Source organism: Falco punctatus (genome assembly GCF_963210335.1).
Source record: "Falco punctatus genome assembly, chromosome: 6".
In the NCBI taxonomy this organism is placed as follows: domain Eukaryota; kingdom Metazoa; phylum Chordata; class Aves; order Falconiformes; family Falconidae; genus Falco; species Falco punctatus.
This window is the reverse complement of record NC_137585.1, coordinates 78670583-78689025: the sequence shown is the minus strand read 5'-3', so window position 1 is coordinate 78689025 and position 18443 is coordinate 78670583. Positions and strand designations below refer to the sequence as shown.

Here is an 18443-nt window from a genome sequence, read left to right as displayed (position 1 = left end):
AAGCCACAGCAGAAACAGCCACAGTGCCAGGTCAGTTATAAATCACTTACATTTCTTCGGAGTCACTTGGTCACCCTGCTGTGCTGTCGGAAGGGACGGTCTTTTCCTTTTTGCTCAAACTGATCCTCCTTCCAGAAGTGTCTGTCACCTCTACTACAGATCAGGACAAAAGGTCCTTAACTTTCACTTGAAATTATCTAAGGGTAAGAAGGGAAAGGAATACAGTCAATGCAAGCATCCATATAGGTTTTCTATACCAAGGTATTATAATCGCCTCTTTAAAACACACTTCAGGGCCGTTCTTACACACATATACTGCACACCTTGGAAGAAATCCTACACATTTTACACCTTTCTCTCTTTCTTTCTTTGTATGAAACATGTCAAGTAGTCACTACTCCTAAATCAGTCATCTACTCCACTCCCAAGATTAATAATAAAAAGATCATATTACTTTAAAAAGCGTAAGCGTACAAATAAAAAGATAATTTCCTATCATTGACTATTTATTTTGCACCACAAAGAAATCTTGAATACTTTTGGCAGGGTTCCAGTAGGCAATCACAATCTGCTGAACACAGGTTCACTGGAAACTGTCCTGGCTACCCATTATTGATAAATATTCTGATCTGAATCTTCTATTAACCAAAACAGCTCTCTATTGCACCACATCTTACTGCTCAGAAAGTGAGACCTGGGGTTTGTGATGGATAGCCCCATGAAAATTTAAAACTTACCATTCTATCAGAGTCAAAACCATAAACTGAAAGTTTAAAATTACTAGGAAAGGAATAAAGAACAAAGCATAACACATCATTTGCCACCATATTAGTCCCCATCTTGAAAAGTATCCTCTGCTTTGGTGTCCAGCACAGAACACAACTCAACAGAATTAATCTGCAAAAAGGTTCAGAGAAGAAAATGTACATGATCAAAGGCTTAGAATGATTTCCATATGAGGAACACTTCAGTACGCCACAACTATGCAGACAAAAAGAAGCAACTTAAGGGAGGGCATGACAGAAGACTACAAAACCCTGAAGAAGATGGACAGATTGCACAGACGTCATCTGTTCCCTATCCCTTGAACTCAGGAGCTGCCTAGTAAAACTCAAGGTCAAAAGAAAAAGCAGGAGTTTCTTCTCCACAAAATGGGTACACGTAACTGTGGACTCCTTCCCAACGATGCTGTTGATGGAAGGAGTTTCCATGAGTCAAAAGGGAGAGTGGAGGCACCCTCAGAAGGGAGCCTTCACTGGAGACAGAGGTGAACTATTGGTCCGAACCAGGATGACCAGTCCTACCTTGTTGTATATTAATCTACACTAGTGCTAATTCATCAAATTCTTATATCCATTTACACCAATATATTAACCGCACGAGAACCAGAATGACTGCATTAGGTACACAGGGAGTCCAGTCTTACTTGCATTTGAAGTACAGGCTATATCCTTTTGAACTGCAAAGTGAATTCCCGTGGTTCTCTGGACGTTACTACATGCTTAAGAAATCTGACTGTCTTTTCCAAAAGAGCGTCACCACAGGACAAAAAAAGATAATCAAATGAGGTAGCAAAGTCTTACTGTAAAGCAGCAGTAGCCTTCCTCTCCCCGGTCCACAGTCCCAAAGCAGTCAGGGCAGAAGGCTACAAAGCAACGTTCTGCTTCTCAAGTTCTTTACTGGTCTCATGTGTTTGAGTCTGTAACTTCATCCATGTGTTCCAACTCAGTTCAGCACTTATATAAATGCAGGTCAGCATCTCCATGTCCCAAATTTCATCTCAAAGTAAACCTTAAAAATCATAACACTCTCTATTCCAATATCTTCTCTTTTGCTTTAATCTCTAGGATACAGCAGTGTTTCTGATTTATTTTGGGTAAGTTTAGATCAATTAAAATTCCTTCAGGGAAGCCTTCTGAACCAGCAGAAAGTGAATGACTGTCATCAGGAACAAACACTTTTTGCTGTCATGGACTGGCATGTCACTTTTCAGCAAAAACTATGTTAATTAATTCCATCCACACCTACCAGGTGTACCAAAGGAATATAGCCAGTCCTTTCTGCTGTCTTGCTAGACACAGATCTTTGTGTCTGTGAACTGAGTATCCCTATATGGAGACTTATGCATTGGCACATTATACGAAGAGCAGCCTGTACTAGCACAAAAAAACATAACAGGACAAAAATAACTTTGTTCAGACATCAGTATGCACCAAAATCCCTTTTGCAAGATGCACGAATTAATACCCTAATGTTTCCCCCCCCAAAATCAGAAATTTTCCACTACATCTACGCACAGACCTATTAATTAACATTCTTTTTAGACTCGATGGTGAGGAATTTGAATTACTGATACTTTTTTTGGTCAGCTTGATATATCGGATCAAAGTATATTTACTGTTCTATCTATTCCCCCTCATCACTTCTACACTCCGCAAAAGAAGAGGCTGCTATGATGTTTGCTGCTCTGTTTGCTTCTGCAGCTCAAATGGCTACACTGAGGATGAAAGAAAATTCACTGTACAGCATGCTAATGATCAAAGAGCCGTGTACTACTGGCCTATAGCAACATTCTGGGCCACGGCTCCCTTTGACCATTTGTCCAACTTCTCTGTTTAGAATGTAAAATCTTAGGGGTAGGAATATAACCCATTCAGCTCAAAAGGAATCCAAGTTCTGTTTGATATCCTGCACGTCACTGTGATACTGACTATAAATAAGAGCAAGCTGTAGCAAAGAAGAACCAAATGTCTTGGAATTTGTCTATGAGCAAAGACAAGCTTCTCACAAAATTGCAAAATTCAGAGACTGGACTCCAGGTATACTACAGAAGGTAAAATACTACTGCAGGATAAACCCTTTACAAACAATTTGATACTAGTAATAACAACAGTTCAGAATTAACATTGCCACTACTTCGATGTTGAGCAAGGACACCATAAGAACAGGTATTAGAGGACAGCTACCTACTGGCTGCCAAATAAAAAGCGGTGAATGTCACTCTTGCCACACGTGGCTTCAAGTTACAATTTAAAACTTCACAAAACCTTCCCATGAATGTGATCTTGGCGCTCTCACACAAGTGCACATGAAGGGGGAAAGGTTGATACACAATCACCTCAGCTAAAAGCGCTGGGAATCAACTCACCCCCAAAATTGTGTAAACTAAGAATGCTTTCTTTTCAACCACCTGTCATATATTCCCATCCAAAGGTTAAACGAGCGTTCATGCCTGCTTTAAAAATTAATTCCAAATATTCCAGAATTCAATTATACCCCTGATGGAAATCCACTCATACCAAAGATGTATGAAGAAATTTTTACATGAAGAATTCCTTAGCTTACGATTTTTATTTCTGAAACAGCACACTGATACAAGTAACTTATAAAATTAAAGACACAAACATATTCCAGAGTACACATATACTAATATGGGCTATCAATAGCTATGCCTGTGTGCAAGCTCCCACCATTTCCGTAAGTTACCTAAGACACAAAGTAAAAACTACACATTGTAACATGATCTTATTTACATTAGTGTTATGGGAATTTTTTTGGCAATTCATAAAGCCACAGCTGCATTACAAAGACATCCCAAATAAGCATTAATAAAATAATTTATCTCATGGTTGCCACTTATTTTTAGAATATATTACAGAAGAATGCATTAGAGAAAAAGTATTTGAGGAGGACTACACAAGCAAGTTTCTTAATTGTTTTAGGATTATACGTCTTATTTGCCAAAAACAGTAGAGCTCAGGTCCCTGACTAAATATGCTATAAATTCCGTTTCTGTACGTAAGTATCCTATTAATTTTACTTTCAATACCTATAGCCGATTGGGTGAAACCAAGTAGAAGACTAGAACAGGATATGGCCTGAAATCATCGCCTATAAACAATCAAGGGCCGGATTGGAGTTTTGGTTTAAGACTGAGTAATATTTACTCTCGTATGTAACTGTACAGTCAGTCTAATGTAGCATTACAATCATGTGTCTTTAGTTCTGTGTTTACCTGAAAGCCTTTACCCAGAAATCTTACCTCACAAAAACAATCACTGCTTGGCTAGTAAATGCTGAAACTTCTGTTACGAAAGAGACATTAAAATAGGGCAACAAAAGACACAAATATACTTGTGCAAAAATCCCTCCCAGCTGATCCCTGGTATCATTGTCCTAATCTGAAGACAACACAACGAGTAAACAAGGGATCAATGATGATGCAAATAATTAAAATGTTATCCTGCAAACCACTCTAAATGTTGTTAAACTGAATTAAGCTGTTTGGTTTGTCTGCAATTTAAGGAAGTTGATTATGCTATGATCAAAAAGTCAGTATTTCAGAAAACAGCAGAGCTGGCACTACTTCCCTTCTCCTACATAAAGAAAAAAAAAAAAAAAAAAAAAGAGAAAGGCAAGACAAATTATCTATCCACAGATAAAACGGTCTTTCTACTACTAGAACCCATGTATTGGTGCCATTAAGATAACCGATGACCTTCCCTATACTTTGATATAAAACTCCTGCAGGGCCTGAAAACACCTGCTAAAATTTGTAATATTTTCAAATCTAGTCCTCTCATCACCTGTGTGCTGAACTCTTCAAATCTTCTGAATTTGGATCAACTCATTAAATGTTAGAGAAATACTCTTTATTTCTCTTGCAATTTATCCAATTTTTTAAAGAAAAAGAAAACAAAACAAAAAACAAACGAACCACCAACATATTGACCAGAAACACAAATTTAAAGAGGACAGACCGGCATAAAACCAAAGGTAAGATCCATCTCTGAATAATCCCTTGCACGGCTAGCTCTCTGCTATCCAAAGTAAATGCCATGTACGAGAGAGATGATAGAAGACAGGCTAACTAGCAATCTAGAAAAAATAAAAATAAAAATCTATCCAACAATCTGCCAACAAAGATATACTGCTGGATTTGGGTCAGTCACATGGAGTGGTTGGTAAGTTATCATCAGACCAACACACAAGCTCGGGGAGGTTAAACAGGTAGTGGTACGCTGGCATAGCACTTCTTGCGGCAAGTATGCCTGGGAATATTTTTCTCCAGCAACCCCCAGCGGGAAGAGTGCCATCGCCTTTCTCCGATATTCCTCCCAGCTCCGTCTGCCCTTCTCTTTCCAACACGAGACGGCCGTTCAACATAGGGACACACGGCAGGATCTGAAGATACAAGCGCTGTGTTGGTTCAGTATGATTCCAGACATGCAGCATCACACACAATTCAGTCAGGGCTCTGCAATTGACACCAGCACTGACGTGACAATAGCAAGAACTTCAGATTACTTTTTTTTAATCCACCTCATTTCTAAATGCTTTTGATCCCTGTCCCCTGAGAGATCACTCATTAACACACCTCACAGAGCTGCAGCACTCCTAGATGGGGGAGGGGGTGGGGTGGGAGGGAGTGCAAAAGGCTTCTGTAGAGGGAAAGATGTGAGGAATTCCGTAAAACTTCATTCAGTTTTTTATTTTTTTCTTGCCCCCTCAAATTCTCCTTTTCCTCTGTCACCCACTCTCCCTTTTGCTGAAAATGCTGTCTCCTCCTGCAGCCCTGGGAGGAACACATCATGAGTGTGGAGCCAGAGGGACAGAGGCAGGAGAGGCGAGCACTCGGTGACAGCCGGGATGCCTCCTTGTCACCCTAGGCAATGCCGGGACACAGGAAGGGCTTAGACAGGATGGAGAGAGGGTCAGCAATGCTGAAGCCAAAGGTACAAGGGCAGGAAGTCTGAAAAACAGACTCTGATTGACAAAACCGTGGAGACCGTGCCAGGCTAGACAGTAGGAGCATATGCTTATTTGAGGGAATGATTTAAATTGTTATAAAAAAGAAGGAAGACCTAATCTAAAAATGTGAACACCACTGTGCCTGAAGGGATCTTGTGGAGCGACCTGTTTGCTCCTGGGAGTTGTAAGCAGGACAATATCCTTGAGACATCTTCAAATCCAAAATGTCCCTTCTGAACTTTGGCAGACTGGGATGGAATTAAGTGTTCAGCTAGACTGTGGAGTTTTCTATGAGGGTTTGATTTATTTTATCGTCATCGTTATATGGGCTGGTATGTACTTATTTTGCAAAGCGATGCAAGGCACCTTTTTGAGTAACTGCTATTTGTGCTCTTTGGTTCATTTCACACACACAGAGCATACAACGCCCTGGGGTGAAGGCAAGTTTTCCAGAGAGGCTGCAGTAGCACAATGACTTCAGCCTCTTTAAGCTGGGGCTGAAGCAGCCCTACCTTCCCTCATCTTCCTCCTCAGCTCCAGCTGTAGACTCCCATTCTTTCCTTGTGCTGGCTTGGACATTTGTGCAACTGCAAGGTGAGACAGATCAGGGAGTTCAGTTATTTGAAAACAGTCTTGCAAAACAAGTGATCTTCTTTTGGCCAAACTGGGATATCCCTGCCAGGGCAAGAGAAGAGTGTGGAGATCTGGCCAGGATAAAGGTGGGACCACCTAGTCGTGACGCAGCTTGGCTTGCACTGATGAGGAAGCTCATCTTGTGCGTCTTGGCGTGTAGAATGATGAACACTTCTTCCAGCGGCAGAGGCAGCTACAGCACCACTTGCCCCTTCTTCCCAGCACTGGACACTGAGATGTGCCAAGGCAACTGTGCACGGAGCTACATGGTCAGCCATGCCAGGGAACTACACTAAAAGTAATGTGACAAAATAAAAGCTGTTTTCAACCTTACAGACTCCAACTTGCAAACCCACAAAACACTGTATGAGCATCTTTAGAGGCATGGCAATGAGAAGGAACCAAAAGATGCTTAAGCTAGTGCTACTGAAGAAGCATTCCTCGCCCCATGATGTCATTAGCGTATGGACTCCAGCAGTCAAAAAGCTATCGGCTATCGCCGCAGCCATCATCCCCAGCTGCCTTCCCCTCTGTTCCTCTCCAGCCCAGAAAGACGCGCTACAAAGAAGTGCAAAGACCCACCCTACACATGAGATGGAAGCGCAGACCTCGGGGCACAGGTGTGGGCTCTGCCACAAGGACAGGCTGCAGAAGGGCAGCAAGGGCTGCAGCATTAGAACGCAGCAGCTGCCGGTTTCGATTTACACGTCTGAGAGAACTGGGCCCCATTATTAGAGTGTGTGTACACCAGTCTGGTGTACTTCACCAGATCAGTGTTATATCTGTACATAGGTATGTGCATGGTTGTGATTGATTCTCTAAATAGCCCATTGTCAGTATTTATATTATAAAGTGAAATGTAAATCGAAGTAAAAGGCTGCTTTTTGGCCTTAAGATTAACTATTTTTAAAAAAAATTCCAAAAGGAGAGCCTACATTCCACTTTATATCACTCATAATTTTAATCATTTTTGGTTTGTATAATATATTTATCACATTTTTTTCCAGATGACATGGCTGTACTTTAGATAAAAATATATAACTTAAATATACATTGTCTACATTATTTAGAGCGCATATGAAATCAATTGCAGTCCATCATTCTACTAAACTATTGTCCACCTTTCAGTAGTTTAATAGATACAGGAGAGTAATCATTAAATGAAACCTTAATATGAACTATCAGTTTGTAAATGGAGCAGCAAAGTACAGTATCACTGAATTCACAATTCAAGAAATTATATTTTTTATATTAATATTAGGTTTGCTTACGTATTCATTTTTTCCACAATAAAATAATAATAAAAAACCAACAACACAACACCAAACAAACAAAAAAAAAACAGTTAAAGAGAAAACGGGGAAATACCTTATCTGCATTTCTCTTGCAATTCCATTTGGACAACAGTATTTCCTAAACGTAGCCTATTCACTGCTGGATATGTAATTACCTTCAGTTCATAGTCTAGACGTTAATGCTTTCGTAGTATTTAAGACTCCTTGTAACATGCTTGCTGCTTTAAGTAAGCAAGGCTAAATCTTGACCAGATAAATTAGCAAAGAATGCAATAAAAGCTGCAATAAAAGAACTTTATCCTCCAAACCTTCAAGTTGCTGCTAAATGAGATTTCTTTGAAATGCAGATCAGTTGAACTAGATTAGTGAATTTTAGCTCCTGTCAACATCATAACAAAATACAAATACAATTGTTCACTGGCCTTATCTCCATGCTTCCATCTGCTGCCTTGTTATTTACTTTCCTTGATTTACTATGCAGATCTAAATAAGACACATCAAGGAGGGCTTACAACACAATGGCTTCTTAAGCTTTACATCAAGGTATTTGAAACTGAAGCCCTGAAAGGGCTGCCATCAAAGACATATCTCTAATGAACTTCCATATCAGAGAAGGTTTGGTATTTAATACTGCTGTGAAAAGAAAAAGCTACAAATCAGAATGGCCTATGAAGGAAAATGTCTGCAAATCTTGATGAGATTAGCACCTACCAGAATTAATATCCCAATAAAAATGATATCTGGTTCCTTGAAGAGTTAAACTTCCAACCTTTACAAAAATAATGCCTAGTGTCACAATGGGAAAACTCAGCTGACAAGGTCGAAAGGTCAGGGCGGTATTTTTTTTTTCCTCCACAAAATGTTCAAAAAGCATTTTTGCTAGTGGCTTGATTAAGATACTGTTGACAAACTAGCCTTGGAATGAAATAATTAACACAGACGAGAGCGCAACTATGGTACTTTCCGCAACAGCAGAATTTTACAGTATCTTCAAAAAAATTAGCAACAACTTCATGGCAAAACAACATAATCTAAAATGACAGCATGCAACGTTTGTTCATCAATTTTACTATTTCTCTTTCTCCCCCACAGCAATCTACAGCAGTGCAGGATAAAATCTTCTGTCAGTTTGCTTAAAAAAACAATCCGTAAGTGCCACTTCTATTACATGCCATGGCCCTGCTCGCAACATGCAATAAATTAAGAAGTTTATTCCTCATGATTTAAACTCTCTCTATATATATATGATAAACAACTACAAACAGCTTAAAAGTTTCCACAACCCATGCATAACCTTGTGCGCTAAACCGTCAGCTCTCGCAGCGTGCTGCCATCTGACAGGAATTTTTTTTGCTAGGCACCAAAGTACATAAACAAATGATACTTTTCTTTCTTAAGAAAGCATTTCAATCATTTATGTTCTTCTATAGCAAGGGAAGATCCCACAAGCATGTTCCATACCGTGGATCAATCAGCTCCAAACCGAAGTAGACATGTTGTATGCTCCAGTGCCTGGAAATGATGCTGCAGGCTTACCAGATGATGAAAACGGAGGTATGCAGTGTAGGGGAGCCCCACATGGCACCCGCTAGCTTCTGGGCATGTCAAACTTCACAAGTACCCTACAGTCAATGACAGCAAACACCTTCCCTTTTCTTCTCGCCTCCAAACATACACTTGCTTTTCTACCCTCCTTCCAAATTACAGGCAGTCTTCCAGAAACAAAGCCCCCAAACAGAAGCAGCATCCCATGGCTATACGGCAGAAACCACAGTTGGCTTTTTTGCTAGATTTCATTTCGTACAGGCTGTGTTCCAGGCTTACTTACAGCCACGAGAGACCACTACCTTTCCTTGTTTAATGAAATGACAAAACAACAGATTTGCATATGTAGAAGCAGGTGCTCTAACAGGTTTGACTACTTTGACCTAAAGCATGTAAAAAAGATTTATCAGCAACAGCTGTCCCTAAGGTACTGGGGCTCTGACGGACAGTCAAAACTTTACCATCTGCACTGCCGTGTGTTAAAAATGACAATCTGAATTAAAAGCTGGTCAACAAATCTCGTATAACTAATGCCTTCCGTATCCCCATCCATATGTTGAATTCCCAAGATACACAACACTTGGATTATCTATTATAAATACCAGTCTTTAAATAAAATAAGACAATCTAAGAAGATGTGAAAAGTAAGTCTGTGTGAGTTGCTACTTATTCATGAAACAAGCATTTAAATAACACTTTGAATGTACATAGGTTTGAAATGCTTCATCAATTTCACATCATGATATAAACGTCTACTCTTTTAAAGCAGCATTGTATCTCTTTTCAGAATTAAGAAATAGCTATAAATATTTATGTGGGCTAATTTCAGCATTTACAGTGCTACAGAAATTTTTAGCTTGTGGATTATTAACCAACACAATTTTTGTTTAGCATAACTTCTCTGAAGCATTTCTTGAATGCCTGGACAAAAAACCTGGTTGGTAGCAATACATTTCAGAGCATCTCTGCATTCTCTGCACAATGAAGGTGTCACATGCAAGTGAGGCTCACGGTTTACGTTCTAATTTTTTTCCATATGAAGAGGAACTGTGTTTTTTTCTCCCAGACCAGAGAAAGGAACCTGAGAGTCTGAATATGACCCCTTGGTGAACACAGTGACTTGTTCTGGAGCTATGCTAGCAGAAGGTAGCACCATATGCCCCAAGCCCCAACTTGGATGCTCTTTCTACAGTCTAATGTGCTTGTCAGAAGATGTTAAAATCACGGATTTATTTTCTCTGGATATGTTTTATTATTGTACAAAGTAAAAATAAAGGATAATACAATTATTATGACTTTATAGACTAGCATCGAAAACATATTTCCACTGGTTTAAACTGCAAGACCTTTTTTTCTTGGTGAACGGTTTCTGAGGTGTTTCACGTTACAGAAATCTTGTGCCTGATATCAATCAGACCTATTCTAACTCTTACTGATTACAAACTAACAACATTCTAAACTTTAGCATTAATAATTTTCCTTCTCATGCAAGTGTGGAAGCTCTTTACCTGAAAATGAATGAAAATTACTGATCTTTGCTACACCAAATTTCTCTGAATTTTAAAGGGGTTTTTTAACAAAATATTCAGAACACCATAGATCTTACAACTGTAATCCAGGCAGGAAAATTACTAAAATAAGAAAAAAATAATCCATGGAGTGCATACTGAAAGCAAATTTAAAATAACAGAAAATGTGCTTCACGTTTCTAACGATAATTTTAAACGTGGTGGCACTTGTAAATTCATTCACTTTGTGTTTTGTCCTTTAGTTTTCAGAAGAAGGAGAAACATTTTATTCTTAAGAAGAAATATATATATACACATATGCATGTATATATTTACAGCCCCTGCTGAGAGACAGGAGGTACTTTTTCCTCAGTGAATAATGAAACTATCTTGTAGAATTTTGCGAGATTCAAGTGATCTTTCAAACAGTTAAAATTTTTTGCAAAAACAATGTAGATTTAAAAAAAGAAATACAATTTATTTACTCACTAGGTTGTAACTGTCTGTTGAGAGCTATAGTGATCTCCTCAAGAGCATAAATATTTAGACAAATTTTAAAATGTGTATTATATACTTGACAGAACGTATTTACATGACAGCTCAGAGCTTAAGCAATCTGATCAGAAATACTTCCCCTATAAAACAAAGTCAAGTTAGGAAAAAAAAGCAGATCAGCCATGTAAAGAGGCTTGAGATTAAAAACATAACCATTTAGAAACAGATTAGCCATTTAAGTGTTTGCGTCAAAACTGTGATAACCTTCATCCTGCTTCCCGATTCACTGGATCCTATGTATGAGTTTATGAAAACTGAAGATGAGCCGCATACGGCATTAACTCTGTGTCTCCTTTTACTAAGCCCTTTAATTGCCTGCTCGTTATCTGCTGCCTTCCGCTCCCCCCAGGTGCCGTGTCCCTGGCGGGCAGAGACGCCTCGGTGTGGGGGGGTGCCTGTCCCACCCCACCGCCCAGGGAAGGGCAGGGGCTGGGGCAGGACATCACCCCTCTCCTGCCTGACAGAAAGCTGGAAGCTGGTTCCCTGCACAACACTGCTGAGGTGATGTCCAAGAGCGACAGAGATGGGAAAAGGGTGGAAACAAGCCTTACACACCTTGTTGGCACTTAGGGGCGAGGGAAGATACCTGCCACCTCCCTGAAGCCCAGTACAGCTCTCCCCAAGGACCTGAGGGGTCATTCACCCCTCCGTGACCTACGGCTCTTTATCTTGGCGGTATTTAAAGGAATTACCTATTTTGGGGATCAGATACCGCGTCTCTGGGTTTGGCTCACGAAGCAGTAACACATACATTCATCGGGCCCAGCTCCAGGACAGCACCGTGACTGCAGAGGGAATCCTCCCTCCTTCAGGAGACCATGAAGAGCAGGAGTCTCGGGACCTCGACGTGGCCAAAACAAACCACCAACACGAGACACACACATACAGAAATAGCTGGGAAATAAACTTACGGGCATAAACTCCCACTGCATTCTGTGCTTTTCAAAAAGGAGAGAAGCTTCCTAAGGAGAGCGGAGCTGGCTCAACGCACCCATCGGCCACTTCAACGCGAATTGCTGCCACCAAGCAGCAGCTTACCAGAAAAAACGTGTGAAAGGTCTGTAAGAATACATGCATTGAAAAGCTATCGTGTCAGCAACCTGGAGGACCTTTTACACCCTTGCCAGGGTCCCTCAGGGGAACTATTTATACTACAGAAAGATGCAAAAGCAAAGACAGAAGGGAGTAACAAGGAGGAGACCCAGAGCTAAACAGTAAAGTGGAAACACCTAGTCAAAGAACTTAGGTTTGGACCATCCCTACTCGCTGTTACACAACACTAAAACCAGATTCATCCTACTTAACGTTAAACATCTAAATAGGATGCAAGCTCTACCCAGTGCGGAGCTCCCAGCAGAACCTGTGGCTCTCCCATGTACGGGGAGCCGGGGAGACTGCTGTCCTGGTCCAGGAGCATCCATGAACACGTGATGCTTGAATGGATGTATCCAGCCACTCTTAGGATGCATCACAAGAGCGAGTAGACTGCAAGAACAATTTTCTTTAGAAGGGAGAAGGAATTGTTGGATACTTTTCTAAACATAATGCAATAATTTGAAAAAAATTCAACCTTAATAGAAAAAATCTTCCAAGTCCAGACTGTAGGTCAAGCTTCATAATAGATATCTCTGCAGAGTTACATAGACTTTTTTCCCCTTTATTTCAAACTGTTTAAATTCAGTGACTACTAAGGTTGGATTATGTAAACTTAAGGGTATTTAATAAATAAGTTATTTCACATACAGAACAAAACAGGCTTAGTTATATTTAGCTATAATTTTTGACATCTGAATAAATCAAAAGCTAGGAAACAGGGGCAAAAAAATGCCAAAGATACTTGTTTTTAAAAGCCCCAAAACAAAAACCAAAATCCCAGCACATATGGACACCATGTATTTGTGGACTATAAAAAACATTATGTGTCAAAGAAATGATTTCTTATTCTACTGTCTTTTCAAATTATAAAGCAATCATTTAGACTTAATATTGAAAACTGTTGCCTTTTGTAAAAATGCATGTGCCTCATAATGCACACAGAACGGTTTCTTCACACAGACATGTTTACTTAATATATTAAGTAGCATACAGAGGTAATCTTTATGTTCACAGCATATAAAATCATGATTATTAATATTTTATACTAAAATAAGGTGCCAATTGGTGAATTTTCAGATATTAATCTCCCTGCTGAAGTCTATTTCCTTACTGTTTACATACAGCAATTCTCTTTTAAATTTTAAAAGTGGGAATCTTAACAGTGGAAAAATACAATTATAAAATGTTCTTTATTTGCAATTAGACTCCAAGGTTGCAGAATACTGTATCTGTCCCAATTTTACAGAACTGCTTAAGGCATTTGCCAACCAAGTTTCAAGAGGATTAGCTGTAATGAAAATGCAACATATGTAAATACAACCATGTATTTAAATGTCAAATATTTCAAACACAATAGAAAAATTACAAATTCAAAGTTATCTTTCCAAACATGTAATTCTATCACCCTCTTCCATGAAAGGTAAAAACTTGGAAACAGCAATTTTACACTGTAAAAAACACAAAAAAGTGGTGATACGTTAACTTAGCCCTCTTAATGTATCTCATTGAACTGAACAGAGGTTTTTTATGAGCACACAGCATGTTCCACCTTTTAACACCAATTCCACATACTTCAGATCCACCTTGTAGACTCAGAAGAAACTTGTTCCTTGTGCTGAAGCTGGCAAAAATAAGGTATGGTAGGAACTTTAAAATGCACCTTTGTGCACTTTGGGTATCTTGTTTATTTGACGTGATGTATAATATGAGCACAGGAGAATGAACGCAATTACACAGGAAAATAAAACCACGCAGCTAAAACTCCTCTGACTTCAGAGACATTTTTCTCATCTCTGGATGTGGTACAACCTTGCTGTGAACTCTTAGGTTTTCTACTACTTAGAGACAGACGGTTTCATACTGCTGAACAGAGATTACTGCTGTCTATCTAAATAGGGCTTACAGTGGCATCAGCATATTTTATTAACTCAGAACCATAAATCCTATTTTTATATGCTCTCAAAGACCAACACTCCTAGGGTCAGTTAAATTTACAACAGCGTGGCACCTACCAGGAAGAAGCTTCAAAGCGAGGATGTGCTCCTTTACAACAGCTCCTCAGAATTTCTGGTGTCTATTGGAAGTTTAAAAAGCAATACCCCATACCTGATATTAAACAACAGTTTTCCAAGGAGATTTTTAGCTCACTGCAACATTACATAGTATCCCAATATACTTTAAACACGGAGGGGGGAGGGGGGGGTGTGTGTGTGTTATGTTTCAACAGTTCTCCCTCCTTTACGTGAGAAGCATGGTCTTTGCAGATGAGCAGATCTTAACCTCTGCTCTTCTGTGACTGGGACAGTGAACACCTGTAAAGGGAAAATCTCCACATTTTTGAGTATTCAAGCAATACTCCTTTAGGTTCCATTGCATATTGGTACATGGAAGTGCTCTTATTAGCAACAACAAAATTATTGTTGTATGTATTTCTCTGCTATCCTCTGATCTCGCAGAGGAACAAAATTATAACCTGTATATATACTGTTAAGGACTGACACCAAGATGAAAACAGAGACAACAAAGTCAAGGAAGCAACAGCCTAAAATAATGCAGACATTTTCAATTATATTCAAACTCTATGAACCCAAAGATCATTTACAAAAAATGCTTGGTTTCTGCTTACATGTAGCTTTCTTCTACTCCCTCGGAATAAACGGACTAAGCATCATAGGCGACTCCCAAACAAAATTTTGACTTTACAGCAGCAAAGATGCAGTTATCTAGATAAACACTGTTTTTTCACTGAGGTGCACCAAACATCATTTAGCCCCAGGCAATCCTCAGAAATACAAATCACATCCTAGTGTCTCCTCAGGGGAAGAACCAGCCTTGGCATCTCCCTCAGATTGCTCAGTGACACTAAACTCTGCAGAGTAGTCAACAAGTTTACACAATGAAAGAAGAAGAGAAGTGCTGCACAACACTTTGCTGAACTTGGAAACACTAGAAGAAAATACATCCCTAACTCCATCCATTGCTCTGGTTTTCACTCCTTCAACCCCTACCCCGTAAGTGTCCTAAATCAAAACCAGCCATCACAAAGGTGAGTTTGCCCCACATTGTCAGGGCAAGCCCTCCACAATAAGAAGAGTCCTCAACTCCTTTCTAAGAATGGAACCCAAAGGCGGAATCATTCTATGTATCCCTATTACTTCAGTGATACTGCTATTAAATAGCTATAATTAAGTCAGTCACTGGTTCTTTAAAGATCTCTTCCTTATGCTAAAACCAGCCTTGTTTAAAAACAGAGGCGGTTATCAACGTTCTACAATTTGGGGATCTGATTTTAAAATAATAAACTGATTATAAACATGATCTTCTCAAATTGCAGACTGTTTACTATTTTATCTTATTTTTATTGTAACACAACACTGTTCAGTGGAACGTCACTCTCAAATCACAATTTAACAATTTAATGCTGTCACTGCTATGAAGAGAAAAACACTAAGCTTTGAAACCATTTGATCTCCTCATATCAAAACTGCAGTCTTCTACTGATTTCAGAATCTACCTAATTTGCTATTTTGTAAAAAAAAGTAGAGACTACATAAAGCAAAGAGCCAGAAGTAAACATTTTGATCAACCTAGCTCTTTTGAAAAACAAAACTCTTGCTGCTCTTTTTTAGAAAAGTACCTTGACATTTAAAAACAACGTAAGTGCATGTATGTGACTTGTTTACATCAGATAGAAATAAATCCCTCCTAAATGCACACAGCACAAAGTCTTTCTTTTGTAGTTTATGAATAATATTTAAGGAAATGCTTAAAACACTTCGGAAATCTTTTGACAATTTAGCAACCTCATCAATATAGCTGCTCAGATACCATGATGTACATCATCTATAGACTTCTGAAAAAGAAAAAAATAATCAACTCAACACAAGCATGCCATTTTAGCATATAAAGAAGGGACAGGGTGCAACTATACTGCATGTATCAAGTAAGGTGTTGCAGTATCATATGGTATATCACCAGGAAACGGGAGAAGTGACGAGGCAGGAATAGTGATGACTTGCTATGACGTGCATGCCAACAAAAATACGGTTTGGAAGGAATGAATAAAGTGGTCGGCCCACTATGCATGCTAAATACTTTAAGCATGAAGACTTATAATAAATATGAAATTCAGCCATCCCAGTAAAATTACACAGAAGCTTCTTTCTTCAGATGCGTTCCAGCCTGCCTCTACATGAATGTGACACTAGCTTTGAGCAAGCTGCCACAACCTCTGGTTTCTTATGCCTCAAAGTTATTAGTACGTTTTTCAATTCAGAGATTTCCCAGTTGGGCAAGCCCCCACTCTGCTCACTGTTTTACAAGAACACTGTCCTCAGAGATACAGTGACCGCTCACAATGAAGTAGGTGATTTTTTAAGGCCAATCAATGTGAACAGTTTCTTAAGAGGGGGCAAGCAGGTTTAACAGCTCGCTACTACCACAAAGGGAATACTCCCCATCTCCTCTCTGCCTTCCTGCATCAGCCACTGGCTCCCACTGCTTACCTCATGCTGTCTACAGCCATCTCAGATCCCTTTGTGAGCCAACTCAACCCACGGAAATGGCATAAAGCAAACTCAGGCTCTTGCTAGGTTGGTTTTCCACTGTTTTACTGGGTGAATCTGACCCACAGAAGGGTCAGCTGAGCTCCAGGTCCAGCCCAAGGGAGGCTGCAAGCCCACAAACATGAGAAGAGGGAAAGGGGTGTCAGGCTGAGGGCAGAGGACCAGGGGGAAACCCCTCTCTTCAAAAATGGCAACAGCATATCATACGAAGAGATCCGCCATCTGTGAATCTACAACTCCGCTCCAAAACTGGTTGTCTCCAGTTACAATGTTCAGTTCATTGTTCAGTTACAATGAACATATTTCTAGTTCGTTCATATGTTCCCTCCTTACTTTCTCAAGCATAGGAGCTTTTATCTTTCCGAGACCTAATTCAGACTTGCTTCTCAGAAAATGCTGAGCTATGTCATAAGAGCATCGGTCATCCAGTAGCTCCAATACCTACTGCAATCCTGGCCAAACAAGCCCAGATTCAACACCTCTCCCCACCCTCATGATGGTCCCTAGAGAGCCAGGTGCCTTCACAGCATCCTCTAATATAAACGGCTGTCAAATGTCCAACAAAGGGCTTTGTTTACAAAACCCTCCGCATAAAATACCAGTAACTTACAACACTACCTCACAGGCTCTGTGCAGATCAGGGGACAATTTGAGGGCTACAGTCAAAATGGTACTCAATCTGTCTCACAATAAACCATATATAAATATGTATACCACTTCCTTTCAGTTTACACAATGGAAATAAGCACTGGGGTTTTAAGTTACTTGTTTGTTTATGTAGTTGGGAGCAGCAAGGAGAAAACAGAACAATAAAAGGAAAAAAAAAAAAAAAGTGTTTTACTGAGCCATCACATGTCCCATTAGAAAGCCTACTCTTGAATTTGCTAAACAGATTTACATATATGTTCTCTGCTGTTATGCTCACTTTCAGCCCGTGTTAAAGCAAATTGTGAAAAAGGAGGGGAGAAATAAGACTACTTTGTCACTAGCGTGTGCAGAGGCTACTGCCAACGAAAGCACCAGCTCAGCACTGAGAACTTTTAAATCATTCCAATGAATTTCTGGAAGAAAGGTCTCACACTTCCTGAAAACAAAATAGCAGGAACCAGGCAGAGAGATGATATTTGGGCACACATTTGGAGAACGAAGCACCATTTGGTCCTGCTAATCAACTGCAAGCAAGGCTCCCAGGTAGACATTATCCAAAGGTTATGTTCTAAGCTGTAATTAACGGTCAAAGATCTCAGGAGACAACAGATGGGCAAAACAAAATTACAAAACAATTAGAGACAGGTTTCACTGGTGATATTGACAGCTTTCCAGGCTACTACCTAGTTCCAAATTAACGATGACTAAGCATTTTGTCACCAACAACTTGAAAAGCAGTTGTTCAAGCTTTCAAAATGTTAAACTGAGCTTTTAAAGGTTTTCAGAACACAGGACTTTACACAGACTTCCCAACTCGAAACTTGAATAAAACAACTCTCCTCTATGGA

At 39.6% G+C, this 18443-nt stretch overlaps 1 protein-coding gene across 1 annotated transcript in view; it reads right to left on the bottom strand.

Annotated features, from left to right (window-relative positions):
• FOXP2 (forkhead box P2) overlaps nucleotides 1–14571 on the bottom strand; it is a 392766-nt gene extending 378195 nt beyond the window's left edge. The window contains exon 1 of the mRNA XM_080391001.1: nucleotides 51–14571. The gene's annotated coding sequence lies outside the window, so the exon portion shown is untranslated. The remainder of the gene's footprint in view (nucleotides 1–50) is intronic.
• Nucleotides 14572–18443: the final 3872 nt, after the last annotated feature.